General features: G+C 38.4%; 1 pseudogene; it reads left to right on the plus strand.

Annotated features, from left to right (window-relative positions):
• The first annotated feature begins 596 nt into the window (after positions 1 to 596).
• LOC116638430 lies at positions 597 to 17,074 on the plus strand (annotated as a pseudogene).
• Positions 17,075 to 18,696: the final 1,622 nt, after the last annotated feature.

Raw genomic sequence — 18,696 nt, forward strand, 5'->3', positions numbered from 1 at the left:
CGACAGTTCTGCCCTTTTCCTCCCTTCTTTTCGTCTGCCTCCTGAGAGGGTGGCCATGTACTCGGCTGCTGGAGTCCTGCAGACCAGCTGGAGCGTGGGCGCCGCGGGAGCGAATTTCTTTTGCCTGAGGATGGCTCTGTGTCCCTTGCAGACCGCACGCATCCCGGTCAGGGGTGGCTGGCCCTTCACCCGTGTAAGTGTGGCCGGAAGTACCGCGCGCCTGGCGGTCTTGGGCCGGAGCTCAGTGCTGGAGCTGAGAGCTGGGCTAGGGGGTGGGGAGGGGAGGAACAGGTGTCCTGACTGTCGTATCGTTTTTGGTGGAGCAGCCCCTTTGCCTTCACTCCTTAATTCCTCTTAACTTACACCACCCTTCTCCCCACTCTCCCACCCCCTTGGTTTGCCTCCTGGGTGTTGGGGTGCTGGCCAGAAACCACCCAGCTTCTTTGCCAGCCACTTTTGTCGTTCTCTGTTGGGTCTACAGCACCTCTCTTCCCACAGGGACCCAGGAGTTCTCTATGAGGCCTCTCTCACTGTAGACCAGTTCCGAATCTGGAAGTGGCTTTGCAGTTTTTCCTCAACTCTGTTAGGTTTCCAAGATGGCGACTGTCAAGGGTGAACTTACTAAGAATTTCACTTCAGAGGAGGCCGCTCATCACAGTAAAATCTCCATTATAGGAACTGGAGCCGTTGGTGTGGCCTGTGCAGCCAGCGTATTATTGAAAGTAAGTTATGTGTTCTCTGCCATAGGGTTAACGAAGTTTCCCTCCTTTGGATGTAAGGCTACTGCATATGGTTGTGCAGGTTGTATCCAGTTAAAGGGGTGAATGGGGGGCCCTATCCAGTCCCTGCTGGTTTAGTCCAGAGGTAAAGGTGCGCTTTTCTAATTGTTTCACCCAGAGCAGGGTGCTTTTTCTAGTTTTTATGATGGTATCCTATGGGTTAGAATGTTGACACCTTTCACTTCCGCTCATGTGATGTGACCGTATGAAGTACCCCTTCGCTTGACTGGGAAACAGCTCACACACACACACACTGAAGAAATAGATGGCAGAAAAGAAGTGTACAACCTGTCCGTTGTGGTGGGTGTCCTACTAGTACAATATAATAATCTTTTTCCTTTAAAAATCTCTCTCCTATTTCCTAGTCTCTATCTTTATTTCCCTTCTTCCTTATCCAAGTGGGGTTAGTTTTAGTTAGTTCTTAGTATTGATGTGGCAGATTAAGTTAGCTTCCAGTTAAATGGCTAGACACAGGACTAAAAAGATTCTGACCCCTTTCTAAGAACATTACCCTGGTTTGAATCCATAATGTTTTCGTAAAAATAAACTCTTGGAGCTATGCTTTGCTTTTATTAATGGAATATCTATAAAATTTCCTTAAGCTACCTTTCTATAGCCTTTAATCCTGACATGATTATTGGATTTAAAGGATTGGCCCCGGGTTTCATCTAGATGACCTAAGTGTCCTTAAGGCACTAAGAACGTCAGCCTCTGTCAACTGCGGCTCCTAGCAATCATATGAATTCCCAGTGACTCATTTTGTCCTATCAACTATAATGCCTTTATCAGCAGTGTCGTCATTGCTAATGAAGAATACACGTACATGAAAACCAATACATTTGTTGTCAACATCAATAATAATGAAAACAATATACTTTATATATGTTATTTAATAAAATCCCAAAAAGTAATTATTAGGTCTGTTTTATGAAGGAGGAAAAAAGGCAGGTTGCATGAATAGATAAGTATAGAGATAATATGTACAGAAAACCTTGAAGTAAAAGATTTATTTACTATCTTGCTTTGATAGGGATGGATTGGGCCCTATCCATAAAAAGAAAGTAATAGCCACAAGCTCCTAGAGCTTGAATTCTCTGATGCTGACAAGTATAGCATTTGTATGTCTTAGAAAATGTGGTGCACAATACCCCTACAAAGTCCCAGGTTAAGGCTCACTTTAATCTCTTCCTCTCCTGGCCCTAGCCTTGGCAACTTCTTTCATTCAAGGAGGTGGTGATACTTTTTTTTTTTTTTTTAAGATTTATTTATTTATTTGAGAGCGAGAGAGTGTGTGAGAGTGTGAGCGGGGTGGGTGGGGTGCGGCGCAGAAGCAGAGGGAGAGAAAAAATCCCAATGCGGAGGTCGGAGCCCGACCCAGGGCTCCATCCCAGGACCCTGAGATCATAACCAGAGCCCAAATCAAGAGTGGGGTGCTCAACCAACTGAGCCACCCAGGTGCCCCATGGAGGTGGTGATATCTTTTTTTTTTTTTCTTTTTAAGATTTTATTTATTTGTCAGAGAGAGAGAGCACAAGCAGAGGGAGAAGCAGGCTCCCCGCGGAGCAGGGAGCCTGATGCGGGACTCGATCCCAGGACCCTAGGATCATGACCTGAGCCGAAGGCAGACGCCCAGCGACTGAGCCACCCAGGTGTCCCGAGGTGGTGATATCTTAAATAGCTCCTTGCTGATAAGGAATAATTGTCTGTAGGAATTGTTTATTACTTTATTGGCAGAAATTTATGGTACAAACCTAGTAAAGAAATGGCAATGTTTTTGAAAATTACTGAATTATACCACAATACATAAACTTTCACTACTATAATGTGATATCTATGAGGGCAGGAATCTTTATTCCATTTATTGCTGTATCCCAAGTCTAGAACCATGCCTAGTGTAATAGATAGTAGTTGAATGAAAGAATAAAAGCCAAATGCATGTTAAGAGGGAGAAAGTACAGGATAGCAAATGCGGAGAGTGGATATTCTACCCACCTTCATTTTTATAAATATGGAAAGTGTCCAGAGAGATTGAGTTAAAATACTTTTTTATGGACTTATTTTTTTAGACCTTATTTTTTTTTTTTTTTTTTTAAGATTTTATTTATTTATTTGACATAGAGAGTACAAGTCGGCAGAGAGGCAGGCAGAGGGAGAGGGAGAAGCAGGCTCTCCGCTGAGCAGGGAGCCCGATGTGGGACTCGATCCCAGGACCCTGGGATCATGACCTGAGCCGAAGGCAGCCGCTTAACCGACTGAGCCACCCAGGCGCCCCCTAGACCTTATTTTTTTAATAACAGTTTTAGATTTACAGAAAAATTGAAAAGTACGGAGTTCTATCTTTACCTCACATCCAGTTATTTACATCATATGGTATATCTGTCATAATTAATGAGCCAACATCTGTACGTTATCATTAACTAAAATCCATACATTACCCAGATTTCCTTAATTTTTACCTAATGCCCTTTTTTTCTGTTCCAGGATCCCATCAAGCGTACCACATTACACTTAGTCATCATGTCTCCTTAGGCTCCTCTAGACTGACTGTTTCTTAGACTTTGTTTTTGATGACTGGCAGTTTTGAGGATTATTAGTCAGGTATTTTGTAGAATGCCCCTCTATTGGAATTTGGTATTTTTCTCATGGTTAGATGGGTTATGGATTTTTGGGAGGAAGACACAGATTTAAAGTGACATTTTCATCACATCATAACCAGAGTACATACTGTAAACATGATTTATCATGGTTGATGTTGACCTCAGTCACCTGGCTGAGATAGTATTAGGTTTCTCTACTTAAAGTTACTCTTTTTTTCCCCCTTTCCATACTATGCTCTTTGGAAGGAAGTCTCTATGTACAGCCCACACTTAAAGAGGTAGGGAGTTACGCTTCCTCTGAGAGTGGAATGTCTACATAAATTATTTGGAATTCTGCATGGGAGATTTGTTTCTTCCACCCTATTAATTCATTTGTAAATATTAGTATGGATTCATGGATTTTATATTTTGGGTTATAATCCAGTATGTCTTCATTGATTTTGTTTCTCAAATTGTTCCATCTTTGGCCACTGGAAGCTTATTCAGTTGACTACTGTGTGCCTTTGACATACCCCATCGACATAAGGCTTTTGTTTTGTTTTGAGCACTTCCTTACTTTTTGGCACTATGTTTCAGCTTCTTCATCTTGTATATTTTCTGCTCCAGGGCCAAATCAACCTTTTTTCCAAGGATCCCTAGTTCCTGTTACTGGAGAATGGTACTATATAAACCAAGATCTGGGTGCTGAGCGTGCTCATTGTTACTGGGGTAACAGTACATTTTAAAAATTAGCTTTTCAAAGATAATTTTATCGATACTATATAAATCCTGCTATATACTACTACAATCACTGAATAATTCAGAGTATTCAGAAAGCATTGGCGTCTCATTAAGCAACAGCATTTCCCTCGTGATAGAGTTTAGACTTCTGAGCTAATCAATTATGATGTAGTTTAAAATTTAAAGTGCTTGACTTTGGATTTCTATTAATTAGAATAAAGTAAAATATCCAACAATATAAGTTGGACATATGCTTAAATTGTAGATGCTTGATTATTTATTTCTAAGTACTAGAACAGTCATTTTTTTCAGTGAAAATTTTAGTTACTTAGAATTCATAAAAATTTGTAGTTATTTAAAACATTTTTTTCAAAAAATAATACATTCACAAGATTACAAAATAAAAGTAATAAAAACAGATATACCTGGCGAAGTATATATTTCATCTAGTTTCCATCCAGGCTTTCCTCCAACATCTGCTATAGGCACCCATTTAAATTAGTTTCTTGTGTATCTTCAAGTGTTTCTTTTGCAGATACAAATACATTATTTTCCCTCCTTTCTTACGTAGTATGCTAGAAATAATAGTACTGATTAATTTTCGCAGGTAGTATTGCCCGATTATAGAGCTATAAAATTTTAGAGTTGGAAGGGGCCTTATATTTTAATCCATTTATTTAAAAAACTTATTGAGCTCCTATGTGCTAGGTTGGTGCGAAGCATCACAGTGGAGATGAATAAACACTTCCTGTTCTCAAGGAGCTCATAGTCTGATGAGAAATTCCTTCTACAGAATCCCTGCTTTGTCATTGTGCAGCCTCAGCATAAAGAGGTGTTCACTACCTTCAGAGACTCTTCTGTTTATTAAACAATTTCTCTTGTTTTCCTAAGTGTGAACTGAAACTTTCCTTGTATCTCTTCTGGTTTGGACTTTTGTATCATGAAATGTTGAACATACTATGTCTCCTTTTGAGTCTAATAACTCATAAGGTACACATAGATTGATGGTATAAGAATTTTCTTTCATTCTGCACTTAATTAAGAGGCTCACTCCCTCCCCCTGCTTTTGACTAATTTCTTTTAGTGTTTGAGTGATGAACTTGCCTTTGTGGATGTTGATGAAGGCAAATTGACTGGTGAGACAATGGATCTTCAACATGGCAGCCCTTTCATGAAAATGCCAAACTTTGTTTCTAGTAAAGATTAATGTCATAGTTAAGTACTATAATTATTCTAATGCTACATGAATAAATAAGAAAATCATATCTTTATCTCCCTTTATGAAGACTTCCTCAGTTCTTCTTCTTTTTTTTTTAAGATTGATTTATTTGAGAGAGAGAGAGCACACGCCTGCGTCCAAGCGTGAGCAGGGGGAGGGATTGAGGGAGAGGGGGAGAGAGAATTTCAAGCCGTCTCCTTGCTGAGCGAGGAGCCTGACATGGGGCTTGACCTCACAACCCTGACATCAGGACCTGAGCCAAAATCAAGAGTCGGACGCTTAACCAACTGAGGCACCCAGGTGCCTCTTCCTCAGTTCTTACAAAGTTGGTTGCTCCCTGTACACTCATAACATCTTGTTCAGATTTCATTAGGTTTTACTTCCATTTGTTTTCAGGGTTTCCTACAGCACCAGACTGATTTCCTGTGAGCAGCAGTAATACTAGTTATCATAACAATTATCGTTAATCGATTGTCTGTTTTGTGCCAGACACTGTGCCAGAGCTAAGCACTTTATGTGTATTATTTAATCCTTAGCACAACTCTATGAGGTTTTACAGATGATGCATCTGTGAACTGAAGTTAAGTGGAATAAGGATTTGAACTCAGTTCTATTTGACTCAAAAGCCTAAGTTCTTTTTTTTTTTTTTTTAAGGATTTTATTTATCTGAGAGAGAGTGAGTGAGCACGAGTGGGGAGAGGGGCAAAGGGAGAGGGGGAAGCAGACTCCCACCCGAGCAGGGAGCCCGATGTGGGGCTCGATGTGGGGCCCGATCCCAGGACTCTGGGATCATGACCTGAGGCAGACGATTAACAGACTGAGGCAGATGATTAACTGACTGAGCCACCCAGGCACCCCAGTTAGGAGGTTTTTTAAAAATGTCCAAGGAAAACTTCAATAAGTTTAGTAAAACTTAGTGACATTTCCTGAATCTAAAAGAGTGCTTTGGGCATAGTAGATCTAAAAAAACCCCACTCTTTAGTAAACACAGTGTGGTGATTGAGCCTAACAGGAAAGGTGTACTTAAATGTCAGATGTTTTCTTCCATAATATATTTTCTATTCAAATTTTTCCCCAGATTACCTTGTCACTGCAAACTCCAACATAGTGATTATCAAGCAGGTGCACGCCAGATAAAAGGAGAAACACCTTGATTTAGTCCAGCAAAATGTGTCCATGTTTAAATTAATTATTCCCAGTATTATCCAATATAGTCCATGCTGCAAACTGATTTTTTGTTTCCAATCCATGTCAGCTTTGTTTTGATTGTTCACTGAAGAATTTTTATGGGGGTGGGTTTAGTAACTTGGTAGAAAAAAAATATTTTTTTAAAGATATTTATTTTTTTGGAGAGAGGGAGAGAGCGTGAGTAAGGGGAGGGGGAGAGGGAGAGGGAGAATCCTGGAGCAGACTTCCCACTGAGCATGAAGCCTGACTCATAGCTGGATCCCAGGACCCTGAGATCATGACCTGAGCAGAAATAAAGAGTCAGCTGCTTAACTGACTGAGCCACCCAGGGGCCCGGAGAAAAATATTTAAATTCTAAACTGATGTAATAACCAGAATGTGTTCTGATTTTGTTAAAGTAACATATTCTGCACAGTTGTAATCAATGTGTATTACTATAATGAAGATTTCCTTAAACACTAGCACATATGAAAGCATAATTTGTTTAATCATATGACTTTTGAAGTTTACATTCTAAAGGTTTTCATATCTGAGCTGTTTTCCAGATTATTGAGGGTGCAGAAGTGAAAGTAGCACTCTAGTTTACTGCCTGACTTTCCAGAATTGTACAACTCCTCACTGGTGCATGAATAAAGTGGACAAATTCAAGATATATTTTGGAGATCAAATGTGCAGGACTGCTGATTGTATGTAGTGAGGGACAGGAAGGAATAAAAAATTACTTCTAGATTTTTTTTTCCTTGAGCAACTAATTGGATGGTGGCTCCATTTACCCGGGTTGGATGCTCTCAAGGGGTGGGAGTCAGTGAGGGAAGTAGGAGAGGTTGTTGGGTTTAGGGGAGAAAAATCAAGACTTCCAATTGAGACATGTTAAATTCCAGATATCTGAAAACATTCAGGAAGAAATATCAAACAGGTAGCTGAGTCTGGAGCTCAGAACTCTGGGCTGGGATATTCAGTCAAATTACTGTATTTTAAAGTCATTTGGAATAGGTTTTGTCTGCAGGTAGGACAAAACTGAGTACATGATTACGTTTATTCATTTCAATTTTGATACCGAGGAACTGCTATTTATTAAAGATTTTATTTATTTGAGAGAGTGAGAGCATGAGAGAGGATTTACAAGCAGGGGGAGGTGCAGAGGAAGAGGGAGAAGCAGATTCCCCGCCGAGCAGGGAGCCCGATGCGGGGCTCAATCCTAGGACCCCGGGATCATGACCTCAGCCAAAGGCAGACGCTTAACTGACTGAACCACCAAGGCGCCCCAAGGAACTGCTATTTAAATTTTGATATTTTTTTGTTTGATAATTTTATTAAATATTTACATGGCTACAAGAAGTCTAGCTTCTATCTCTGTCCTCTTTTCCCTTTAGCCTCCATTTTTAAATAAGTAGTCGTTGAAAATTTTTATTGTTTATAAAACGCTTTTTGTTTCTATGTACACTTTTCTCTATCCTTTTTATTTTATTTACATACTCTCCACACCCAATGTGGAGCTCGAACACACAACCTCAAGATAAAGAGTTGCACGCTCCTCCAACTGAGCCAGCTAGGAGTCCCTCGTCCTCTTCTTTAGTTTAATAACATATCATGAAGATCACTCCATACTATTTAGACATGTGTCAATTACTGTGGCTTTGTGGTAAGTTTTGAAATTAGGAGGTGTTAACTCCTCCAACTTTGTTCAAGATTGTTTTGGCTTTTCTGAATCCTTTGCATTTCCACATGAATTTTAGAACCAGCTTGTCAATGTCTGCAAAAAAGCCTGCAGAGATTTTGATAAAGAGTACAATGAATCTGTAGACTGGTTTTGGTAGTATTTCCATCTTGACAATACTAAGTCTTCCGACTGATGTCTGTGGGATGTCTTCCCATTTATTTATTTAGGACTTCTCTAATTACTTTCAGCAATGTTTTATAGTTTTCAGTCTACAAATCTTCCACTTTTTTAGATTTTTAGATTAGTCGATTTAAGATAGTAGTTTCTTAGAATTTTCTGTATACAAGATCATGTCTGTGAATATAGTTTTATTTTTCCCTTCTACTCTGAATGGCTTTTCTTTCTTTTTTGCATAATTGCCTTGGCTAAAACCTTTAATACAGTATTGCATAAAAGTGGTGAGAGTGGGCATCCTTACCTTAGTTCCCAATTTAAGGATAATGTTAACTGTATGTTTTTCATAGATGCTCTTTATTATATTGGGGACATTCTGTTCTATTCCTAGTTTGTTGAGGGTTTTTACCATGAATGGGTGTTGGATTTTGTCAAATGCTTTTTTTTTTTTTTTTTAAAGATTTAATTTACTTACTTGAGAGAGAGAAAGAGCCGGGGGTGTGGAGGGGCAGAAGGAGAGGGAGAAGCAGATTCCCCGCTGAGCAGGGAGCCTGACCCAGGGCTCGATCCCAGGACCCTGGCTGCCAAAGGCAGATGCTTAACCTATTGAGCTACCCAGATGCCCCTGTCAAATGCTTTTTGTCTCTTGAGACACTCTTTTTTTGTTTTTACTTTATTAATGGGTTACACCAATTGGTTTTTGGATGTTAAGCCAATTCTGGGATAAATCTCCCTAGTCCTTATGTATAATCTATTTTAATGCTGTTGGATTTAGTTTGCTAACATTTTGTTGAGGATGTTCATATTTACATTCTTGAGGGAAAATGTTTTTCCAGAGGGGTCTTTGTCTACCTTTGGGTAATAATGTCCTCACAGAATGAGTAGTGAAGTGTTCCTTCTTCCATTCTGGAAGAGTTTGTGAAGGACTGGTATTGTTTGAATGTTTAGTAGAATTCCCTAGTGAAGCCTTTGCTTTTGGGAAGATTTCCCAATTACTGATTTAATCTCTTTTTCTTGTATGTCTATTCAGATTTTCTATTTGAGTAGTTTTAGTAGTTTCTGTCTTTCCAGGAATTTACCTATTTATGTAAATTATCTAATTTGTTGGCTCATAGTTCATATTATTCCCATATTATCTTATTTCTCTGAAGTCGATAGTGATGATCCCCTCTTTCATTCCTGATTTTAGTAATTTGATTCCTTCTCTTCTTTTTCTTGGACAATCTAGCTTGGCCAGACTAGGTTTTTCAATTTTGTTGATCTTCTCAAAGAACCCATTTGTGATGTCATTAATTTTCTCTATTGACTTTCTATTTTGCTTCATTTTTATTTGCATCCTAATCTTCATTATCTTTTCTTCTCTTTCCTTTGGGTTTAGTGTGCTCTTCTTTTTCTTATTTTTTAAGATAGAAGGTTAGGTTATTGATTTGAAATCTTTTTTGTTTTGTAGTGGGCATTTATGGGTATTGATTTTCCTTTAAGCTCAGAGAAGCTGCATCTCATAAATTTTGGTATATAGTGTTTTTGTTTCTTTTGTCTCAAGTATTTTTAAATTTCTCTTAAGATATTTTTTTCTCTTTTGAGGAGCAAGAGCCAAGTTTTTGATTTCTTTTCTTGCATCCAAAGTACTCCTTGATGACCTCGTTGGCCTGAGATTCTATGCCATCGTCCTTAACCACCACACAACAGCAACCAGTCACTTTATAGGGTTTTCCCTCTGTCAGTTTTACAGATGCCTACTCATTCCCCTAGTTTCTCATTGTTGTCAAACCTTAATTAGGTTAATTTGGTGCTCAGCACAAAGGAGCTTCACCAACTTGACGTACATAGGCTCATCACATTTGGATGAAACACACAAAGATGGGCTTGGTGCTTCTCTAAGGCTTTGGCATCTTCATTAATTCCACATTAATTCCACATTGCATTGTGGATGAGGGCGTCTTCAGCACCTCTGGTGAAGCCGTGGGGTGTCCACCACACCTCTGGCAGCAGTGCCTGCCTGGGCCCTGGCACCCGAGCCTCCGCCGCTGTATGACTTGGCAGTGGGAGGAAGAGTCTCTTCAGATTGTGTTTCGAACCACTTGTTACTTAAGGGGAACGTGTTGTTTTTCAAATACTTGTGAATTTTTCTGATTTTCTTATGTTGTTGATTTCAAATGTCTGTTCTGGTATAAGAATATACTTTGTATTTCAACTCTCTTAAATTTGTTGAAATTTCTTTTGTGGCCTAGCATGGACAAGATGCATGTGCCCTTGAGAATGTATATTCTGCTGTTGGGGTTCTGTGTAACTTAGTTCTAACTGGTTTTTCAGGTCTTCTGTGTCCTTGCTGATTACCTGAGTAGTTCTATCCATAATCAAGAGCGGGGTGTTGAAGTTTTCAGTTTTTGTTATTGAATCGTTTACTTTTCCCTTTAGTTTTGTCAGTTTGCTTTATGTATTTTAGGGGCCTATGTTTATAACTGTTATAACTTACTGATGAATTACTTTTTATTATTTTAAAATATCCCTCTTTGTTTCTAGTAACTTCAAAAAAATGTGTCTGACATTAATAGAACTACTCAGACTCACATTTGTATGGTGTATAATTTTCCATCCTTTTACTTTCAACCTATTTATAGTTTTATTTTTATTCCAGTGTAGTTAACAGTGTTAGATTTGTTTCATATGCTATTTATATCTTTAAATTTACAATGTGACTCTTCTACAGAGCAATATTAGATCTTGTTTTATTCAGTTCGAAAAACTGTCTTTTGAATGGATTATTTATTCACATTGAATATTTTTATTGATATGTTTGGATTTATTTTGGCCATTTTTCTCTTTGTTTTCTATCTGTCTTATATCTTCTTTTGTTCCTCAGTTCCTCCTTTACTGACTTTTTTGCATTAAGGGGATATTTTCTGAAGCACCATTTTAATTCCTTTATTTGTTTTTAACTATGGTTTTTGAGGGTTTTTGTTTTTTAGTGGTTGCTCTTGGGGTTACAATATACAGCTCAACATACCATGATCTACTTCACATTTTTGCACATTTAATTCCAACGAAATATAGAAACTTTGCTCCATTATGGTATCAGCCCCTCACTGACTTTTGTGCTATTATTTTATATATTACGTTTATATAACAAAATCAACAATACAGTGTTACAGTTATTGCTTTATATATATAATCTTGTGTCTTTTGTAGAAGCTAAGAGAAGAAAATATATATTTATTAAGTTTTTTATATTACCCTTAATTTTTCATTTCTGGTATTCTTTATTTCTTCATCTAGATTTGAGTTATTGTCTGGTGTCACTTCCTTGCTCTACTCTAGCTTCTTTCTCTTCTCCCTCCTCGGGGTTGTTATTGTCAAATACCTTTTCTCTCTATATCTTGTAGGCCCAATAATTAAATTTTATAGATAATTGTTTTATGCAGTTTTAAATAAGGGTGTGTGTGTACACACACATTTTTATATATAAATTGTATTTATTTATAATTGTTTTATATATGATATTATAAAATTATGTACATATAAATTATAGTTTTGTTTTTGTTTTTACAGTTGCTACATATCACTATTACCGGTACTCTTTATTTCTTCATTTCAATTCGAATTGCTGCCTGATATCACTTCCTTTCAGCCTGAATAACTTCCTTTAGTATTTCTTGTAGGGCAGAAGTGCTAGCAGTGAATTCTCTTTATTCGGGAATGTCTCTATTTTGCCTTCATTTTTGGAAATATAGATTTGCTAGGTCGAGAATTCTTGGTGGAGTTTCTCTTACAGCACTGTGAATGTCATTCAGCTGTCTTCCAGCCTCCACTGCTCCAGATGAGAAGTCAGCCGTTAACTTATTTTGGGTCCCTTGTATGCAGCAAGTCTGGTTTCTCTTGCTATCTCCAGTATTTCTCTTTGGCTTTTGACAGTTTGACTATAATGTGTCTAAGTGAGAATCTCAGTTTATCTTACTTGGAGTTCCGGAAGTATCTGTGCAGATAAATGTTTTATCAATTTGGGAAGTTTCAGCCGTTATTTCTTCAAATAACTGCTGTGCTTCTTACTCTCCTCTTTCTTATATTACTGTAATGCATATGTTGGTGTGTTTAATGGTGTCTCACATGTCTCTGTTCTTTTTTCTTTCTGTTCTTTAATTTCAGTAGTTCATGGATTATCAAACATTTTCTCTTAGATAATTGTACCATCTCCAAATAAAGACTTGTTTATTCTTAAGACCTTTATCTTTTTCCTGCCCTATTGCATTAGCTAAGAGGATCTCCAGTACAGTGTTAAATGGAAACACTGGTAGTGGGTATCCTTGTCTTGTTCCTGACTTTTCTTTTTTTTTTTTTTTTTTAAGATTTTATTTATTTACTTGACAGCGAGCACAAGCAGGGAGAGTGGCAGGCAGAGGGAGAGGGAGAAGCAGGCTCCTCGCAGAGCAAGGGAAGCCCGATGTGGGACTCGATCCCTGGACCCCGGGATCATGACCTGGCCGAAGGCAGTCGCTTAAGCAACTAGGCCACCCAGGCGCCCTTGTTCCTGACTTTTAATGAAAATGCTAATTTTTCTTCATTATGTATAATGTTTGTTTTGGATTTTCATAGATATCTTTTTGAGGTTAAGGAAGTTTCCTGCTTTTCCTAGGTTGTTGAGTTTTATTTTTTATTTTTATTTTTTTAAAGATTTTATTTATTCATTTATTTGAGAGAGTGAGAGAGAGAGAGAGAGCACACATGAGAAGGGGGAAGGTCAGAGGGAGAAGCAGACTCCCTGCCGAGCAGGGAGCCCGATGCGGGACTTGATCCTGGGACCGAAGGCAGTCGCTTAACCAACTGAGCCACCCAGGCGCCCTGAGTTTTGTTTTTTTTAAACTCTAAATGGGCTTGGAATTTCATAATTTTTTTCTACAATTCAAATAATCATATATGTCTTTTCCTTTAAATCTCATGTGGTATATTAATAGATTTTCTGATACTGAACTGTCTTTGTATTTTTGGGGTAAACTCTACTTGGTCATAAAGTATTTTCAAAGACCCCACTTAATTATATTTGTTAATATTTTATTTAGTACTTGTTGGCATCTATGTAAATAAGTGATATGGGTTTATTATTTTTCTTTTGGTCTTTGCTTAATTTTAATATCAGGGTTTTACTATTCCTACCAAAATCTTTTTGTTATCAAATAAAAAACGGGTTGCATGAGAGAAGAACGAACTGTTCCTTGAAGTTTTGATAAAACTCATCTGTAAAACAATTTGAAATGGTGCGGGGATAGATTTTGAATAGTTCATTAATGTATATTTGTTTATTCAGATTTTCCATTTCTTAAGTCATTTTAGGAAGTTTTCTAGACTTGATCATTTCATCTAAGTTTTTAAATGTACTGGCATGTATTTCATATTTTATGAGAAGTTGTATCCCCCTTTCCCCCTGCCGCAATCATGCCTCCCAGCCTCAAGGTCATATCTTATGACTTTTTGAACTTCTCTGTGGTTAATTCTGTTTCCTAATATTATTTGTTTGTGACATTGCCCTTTCCCCTCCTAGTTTTGCTAAATATTTTTCTAATTTTAAGTTCTCCTCTCCCTGGCAACTAGCTTTCTATTTTATCGATACTGTTTTTTTTTTCATCCTAGTATAGTCTGTTCTTTACTTCCTTTTAAACTTTATGATTAATAACTCCTGTCATTGATTTTATTTTTGTTTTAAAGAGGCATTTGAGAATATAAATTTACCAGTAGGTACTTTTTTGGGAGGTATCTGTGGTATTTTTATTGTTACTTTTAGGGTTAACATCAGCTCTTTGAAATCTAGTAAGGCTTAGTTTGCAATCTAGTTAATTATAAATGTTCCTTATGTATTTAAGGGAAAAAACAACTTTATTGGGCATGATGATTTTTCTATATTCTATATAAATATTGTTAATTGTTTGCTTTTACTAAGTTATTACTAATTTCTACTGATTTTTAATTACTGACTTGGGTATATTAAAAATTTCCACTGATTATGAATCAGATTCACCTTGGAATTCCCAATTTTTCTTCATATATTCTGAGGCCATTTTATTGGTTGCTTCTGAGTTCATGATTATTATATGTTGTTGGATTGTTTCATATACTATGTAGTATCTCTATCCCTATTGCTTTTTTGTTAAAAATTCCATTTTTGCTATTACCACATCTACACTGACCTTCTTTTGGCTTATAGTTACCACTTTTTAAATTCAGTAAGAAAAAAATTCTGATAAAGCTAATATTTTAAAATAGTTCACACATCCTGGGCGCCTGGGTGGCTCAGTTGGTTAGGCGACTGCTTTCGGCTCAGGTCATGATCCTGGAGTCGCAGGATTGAGTCCCACATCGGGCTCCCTGCTCAGCAGGGAGTCTGCTTCTCCCTCTGACCCTCTTCCCTCTCACGCTGTCTCTCATTCTCTCTCTCGCAAATAAATAAAATCTTAAAAAAAAAAATTTTTTTTAAATAGTTCACACATCCAAACCATCAGGCTATACCAAAAATTTTTCCTTTGCCTACTGGGACTAAGGCCTGATTATGTTTTGCTCAACAATGATATTCTAAGATCTGTGCTTGTTTCCGTTCCCACCTTGTCTGAGCTTTTTGCTTTAAATGGGTTATTCTCTGAGAAAACTATCATTTAAAAGACTTGATAAGGGAGCATTCGTTTACTTTAATTTTTTTTTTAAGAGGGGGAGAGAGGGGAGGGGCAGAGGGAGCCAGAGAGAGAGAATCTCAAGCGGGCAACACGCCCAGTGTAGAGCCTGACCTGGGGCTCGATCCCATGAACCTGAGATCATGACCTGAGCTGGAATCGAGAGTCAGATGCTGGGGCACCTGGGTGGCTCAGTCAGTTAAGCGTCTGCCTCTGGCTCAGGTCGTGAACTCAGGGTCCTGGGATCGAGCCCCACGTCGGGCTCCTTGTTCAGCGGGGAGCCTGCTTCTCCCTCTCCCTCTGCCTGCCGTTCCCCCTGCTTGTGCTGTCAAATAAATCTTTAAAAAAAAAAAAAGGAGTCAGATGCTTAACCGACTGAGCCACCTAGGCACCCGTTTCTCAAAATTTTTTATGGAGTGAACCTACTACTGTGTTTTGCACAAAGACTATGCAAGATAGCAACAAAAAGGTTTTTCATTATTTATTAATTTTTTTTTAAGATTTTATTTATTTATTCATGAGAGACAGAGAGCAAGAGAGAGAGAGAGAGGCAGAGGGAGAAGCAGGCTCCCAAGGAGCAAGGAGCCCGATGCGGGACTCGATCCCAGGACCCTGGGATCATGACCTAGGCCGAAGGCAGACGCTTAACCATCTCAGCCACCCAGGCGCCCTCATAATTTATTTCTGTTGGGTAGATATTGTTGGAATTGTGGTATAGTTGGAGTTGATAAAGAACCATGTTTTTTTTTCTCCCATAAAACATCAGATTTACCAGTTTTAGATAAACCTAAAAAATGTATCATGTTAGATAAAAACATTTTCTGACAACTTATTTTCTGACAAGAACTTTTTCTTCTCAGTGGGTATCTTAACCTACATAGCCTGGAAGTTGAGTGCATTTCCCAAAAACCGTGTTATTGGTAGTGGCTGTAATCTGGACACTGCCCGTTTCCGTTTCTTGGGCAGAGGCTTGGTATCCATTCTGAAAGCTGTCATGGGTTGGTCCTGGGAGAGCATGGAGACTCGAGCGGTAAGCCTAAAAGCACCACTGAACTGTTCATTCTCTGAAATATATTTAGACGTTATTGACCATACAGAGATTTCATCATAAAGTAAAATAGCTCCTGAGTGGGGGGAAAAAGGACTTATTCCCCTCTAGACCCTTTTAATAGTGGATTTAAGCACATTTTAATAATCTACCAGAAAAACTCAGATTTGAAAAAAGTGAGAATGTTACTATAATCAAAAGACTTTCTTAATGCAGCACTAAGTAACATGATATAGTTTATATTTAATTTGGGACACTCTAGAAAGTTCAGTACTGTAATCCAAGTAACAAAATTAAAAAATATATTTATTTTAGAGCGAGAGTGAGAGCTTGAGCACAGGGGGAAAGGGCAGAGGGAGGGGGAGAAAGCGGACCTTGTGCTGAGTGCAGAGCCCGACGCAGGGCTCAGTCTCACGACCCTGGGATCACTACCTGAGCCGAAATCAAGAGTTGGACACTCAACCGATTGTGCCACCCAGGCGCCCCACGAATTCTTTATATTAACTGGAGAACATTATAGGGAAGAGGACAGGTGCTGTGGTGATGGTAGTCCTTTTTTCCTTAGTTTTTCCTAAGAACCCTTGAAATCCATTCATATAAAGGTTAAAACTTACCTGTAGTTGAAAGTTTAAAACTGTCACTTTCTTGTGTGGAGAATCTCTGCCAAGGTGATAGAATTATGGGCCCTATGCCTGGGGAGATCTTAGTTTAGCATATTTGGGGCAGGACTTAGACATCTGAATTTTTTGTTTTGTTGAACATTCCTATTTGAAAGACAGCGCAATTATAACAGTTTTGCTAAAGCTTAAAAAAATGCTGTTATATAATACCGTGTAATAAAAAGATTTTTTGGTGTCTTTTTCTTAGTTCCTGTGTGGAGTGGAGTGAACATTGCTGGGGTCTCTCTGAAGGACCTGAACTTAGATATAGGAACTGATAAAGATCCTGAGCAGTGGGGAAACGTCCACAGAGAAGTAGTTGCCAGGTAGTATGTTTGTTTTGCATTTTCAGTCCCTGGAAGTTAGATGTGAGCCTGAGTTCTGCCAGGGGGATGAGATTAGCTCAGCTCCATTAAGTATACATTGTTTTATTTCCCACACTTTTCATTAGCTCACCAGTCAGGGACTGAGTCGGTCTCACTCCTTGCTGAGCCTAACCCTAAACACAGCAGGCACTCACTGCTGACTGACAATATAGTCTTTGTTAATGGTAAAATTGATTTCATATTAATTTCTGTATCTCTGTACTTACCCTCATGACTGTTTACCTTAAATAACCAACTGATGTAAGAAATTTCTAGGGGACATTATTGATGGAAACATTTCAGTTTTGTGGCATTGTCCAGATAAGCTGCCACAAAATAGATGTTCAGTGACAATTATTTCTTCAAAGTTAACTTAGGTTCATGATTTCTTCGAACTCCACAGTGGCTATGAGACGACTCCTTTCTTGGGGCTGTTTCCCTGTCTGTAGCTGATTTAATGGAAAGTATTTTGAAGAATCTTAGGAGACCACCATAAGTAAGGTAAGATGTTCATGTTTGAAAAATCATTTAACATTAACATAAAATAGGGGTAAAAGAGCATTTGTGAAGAACAATTAATTTTTGAGGTTGATCTTGTTCAAGCATCTCTCTTCCAAAAGTCTAGTCTTTGCTGCTGCTGAAGAGACCGAGAAAGGTGTGGTGTTGGTGGTAGAGGGACTTATCTTTGTAGACCTTTGTCCTGGTATTTATTACATTCAATTGCATAAAAGTAAGTTTTTTTGCATGTTTAACTCTACAAATATCTGGTAACATTGGGAACCACTGTGGGTAGGTCTTGCTCCATTTTGAGTTGTTATTCTAAGAGTTTCAATTATGTCCAATGGAGGGACCTAACAAAGAAGCACTAGTTAACAAAAGTATTAGCAGTTAGTCTCCTGGAGAAGGGGAAGTTGAGGCCTGGGTAAGACTCCCCTGCTAGTCTGAATGTGACAGGCTAAAGCAAAATGGAATCAAATCGTTAGGAATAAAGTAATAGGAATTTTGAAGTGATTCCCCGATAGGAAGTGATCTGGGGTAGGGAGATAGGAAAAGGAGAGTGGTTCCCAGCAAACATGGCCAGACCCTGGGGCCCATGTGGAAAGATGGCTGGTGAATTTGAACAATATGTCTAACCATCTGTTTTATATTGTTCTCTGTCCTGTTGGTCTATTTTTCTGCCATAATTCATTACCACAAAGCTGTGAAATACTCATTCACTCAGCAACTGTTGTTTTTCATGTTGCAGACCTTTGTAGGAAGGAAAGGAAGGGAAGGAAAGGAAGGAAGAACGGAAGAATTAATTATTAAGCCTTTACTTTCAGGGCCTCTATGGACTAAAAGAAGTATTCCTTAGTGTTCCTTGTGTCCTCGGAGAGAATGGCATTACAGATCTCATGAAGGTAAAGCTGATCCCTGAAGAGGAGGCTCGTTTGAAAAAGAGCGCAGAAACTCTGGGAAATTCAGAAGGGGCTCAAGCTTTAAAGTTGCTTAAAGCTTCCATTCTGAAGTTAAGGAAGGAGAGAGAGTAGTTATAGGATTAGATATGTCAAAATCTTGACTAAACTTGAATTCCTAAAAGTGGAAAAAGGGGGCAACAGTGACTTCTCTATTTAGCCCTCCAGCTGTTTGAGCAT

This window comes from Phoca vitulina, unplaced genomic scaffold (genome assembly GCF_004348235.1).
Source record: "Phoca vitulina isolate PV1807 unplaced genomic scaffold, GSC_HSeal_1.0 scaffold16, whole genome shotgun sequence".
NCBI lineage: Eukaryota > Metazoa > Chordata > Mammalia > Carnivora > Phocidae > Phoca > Phoca vitulina.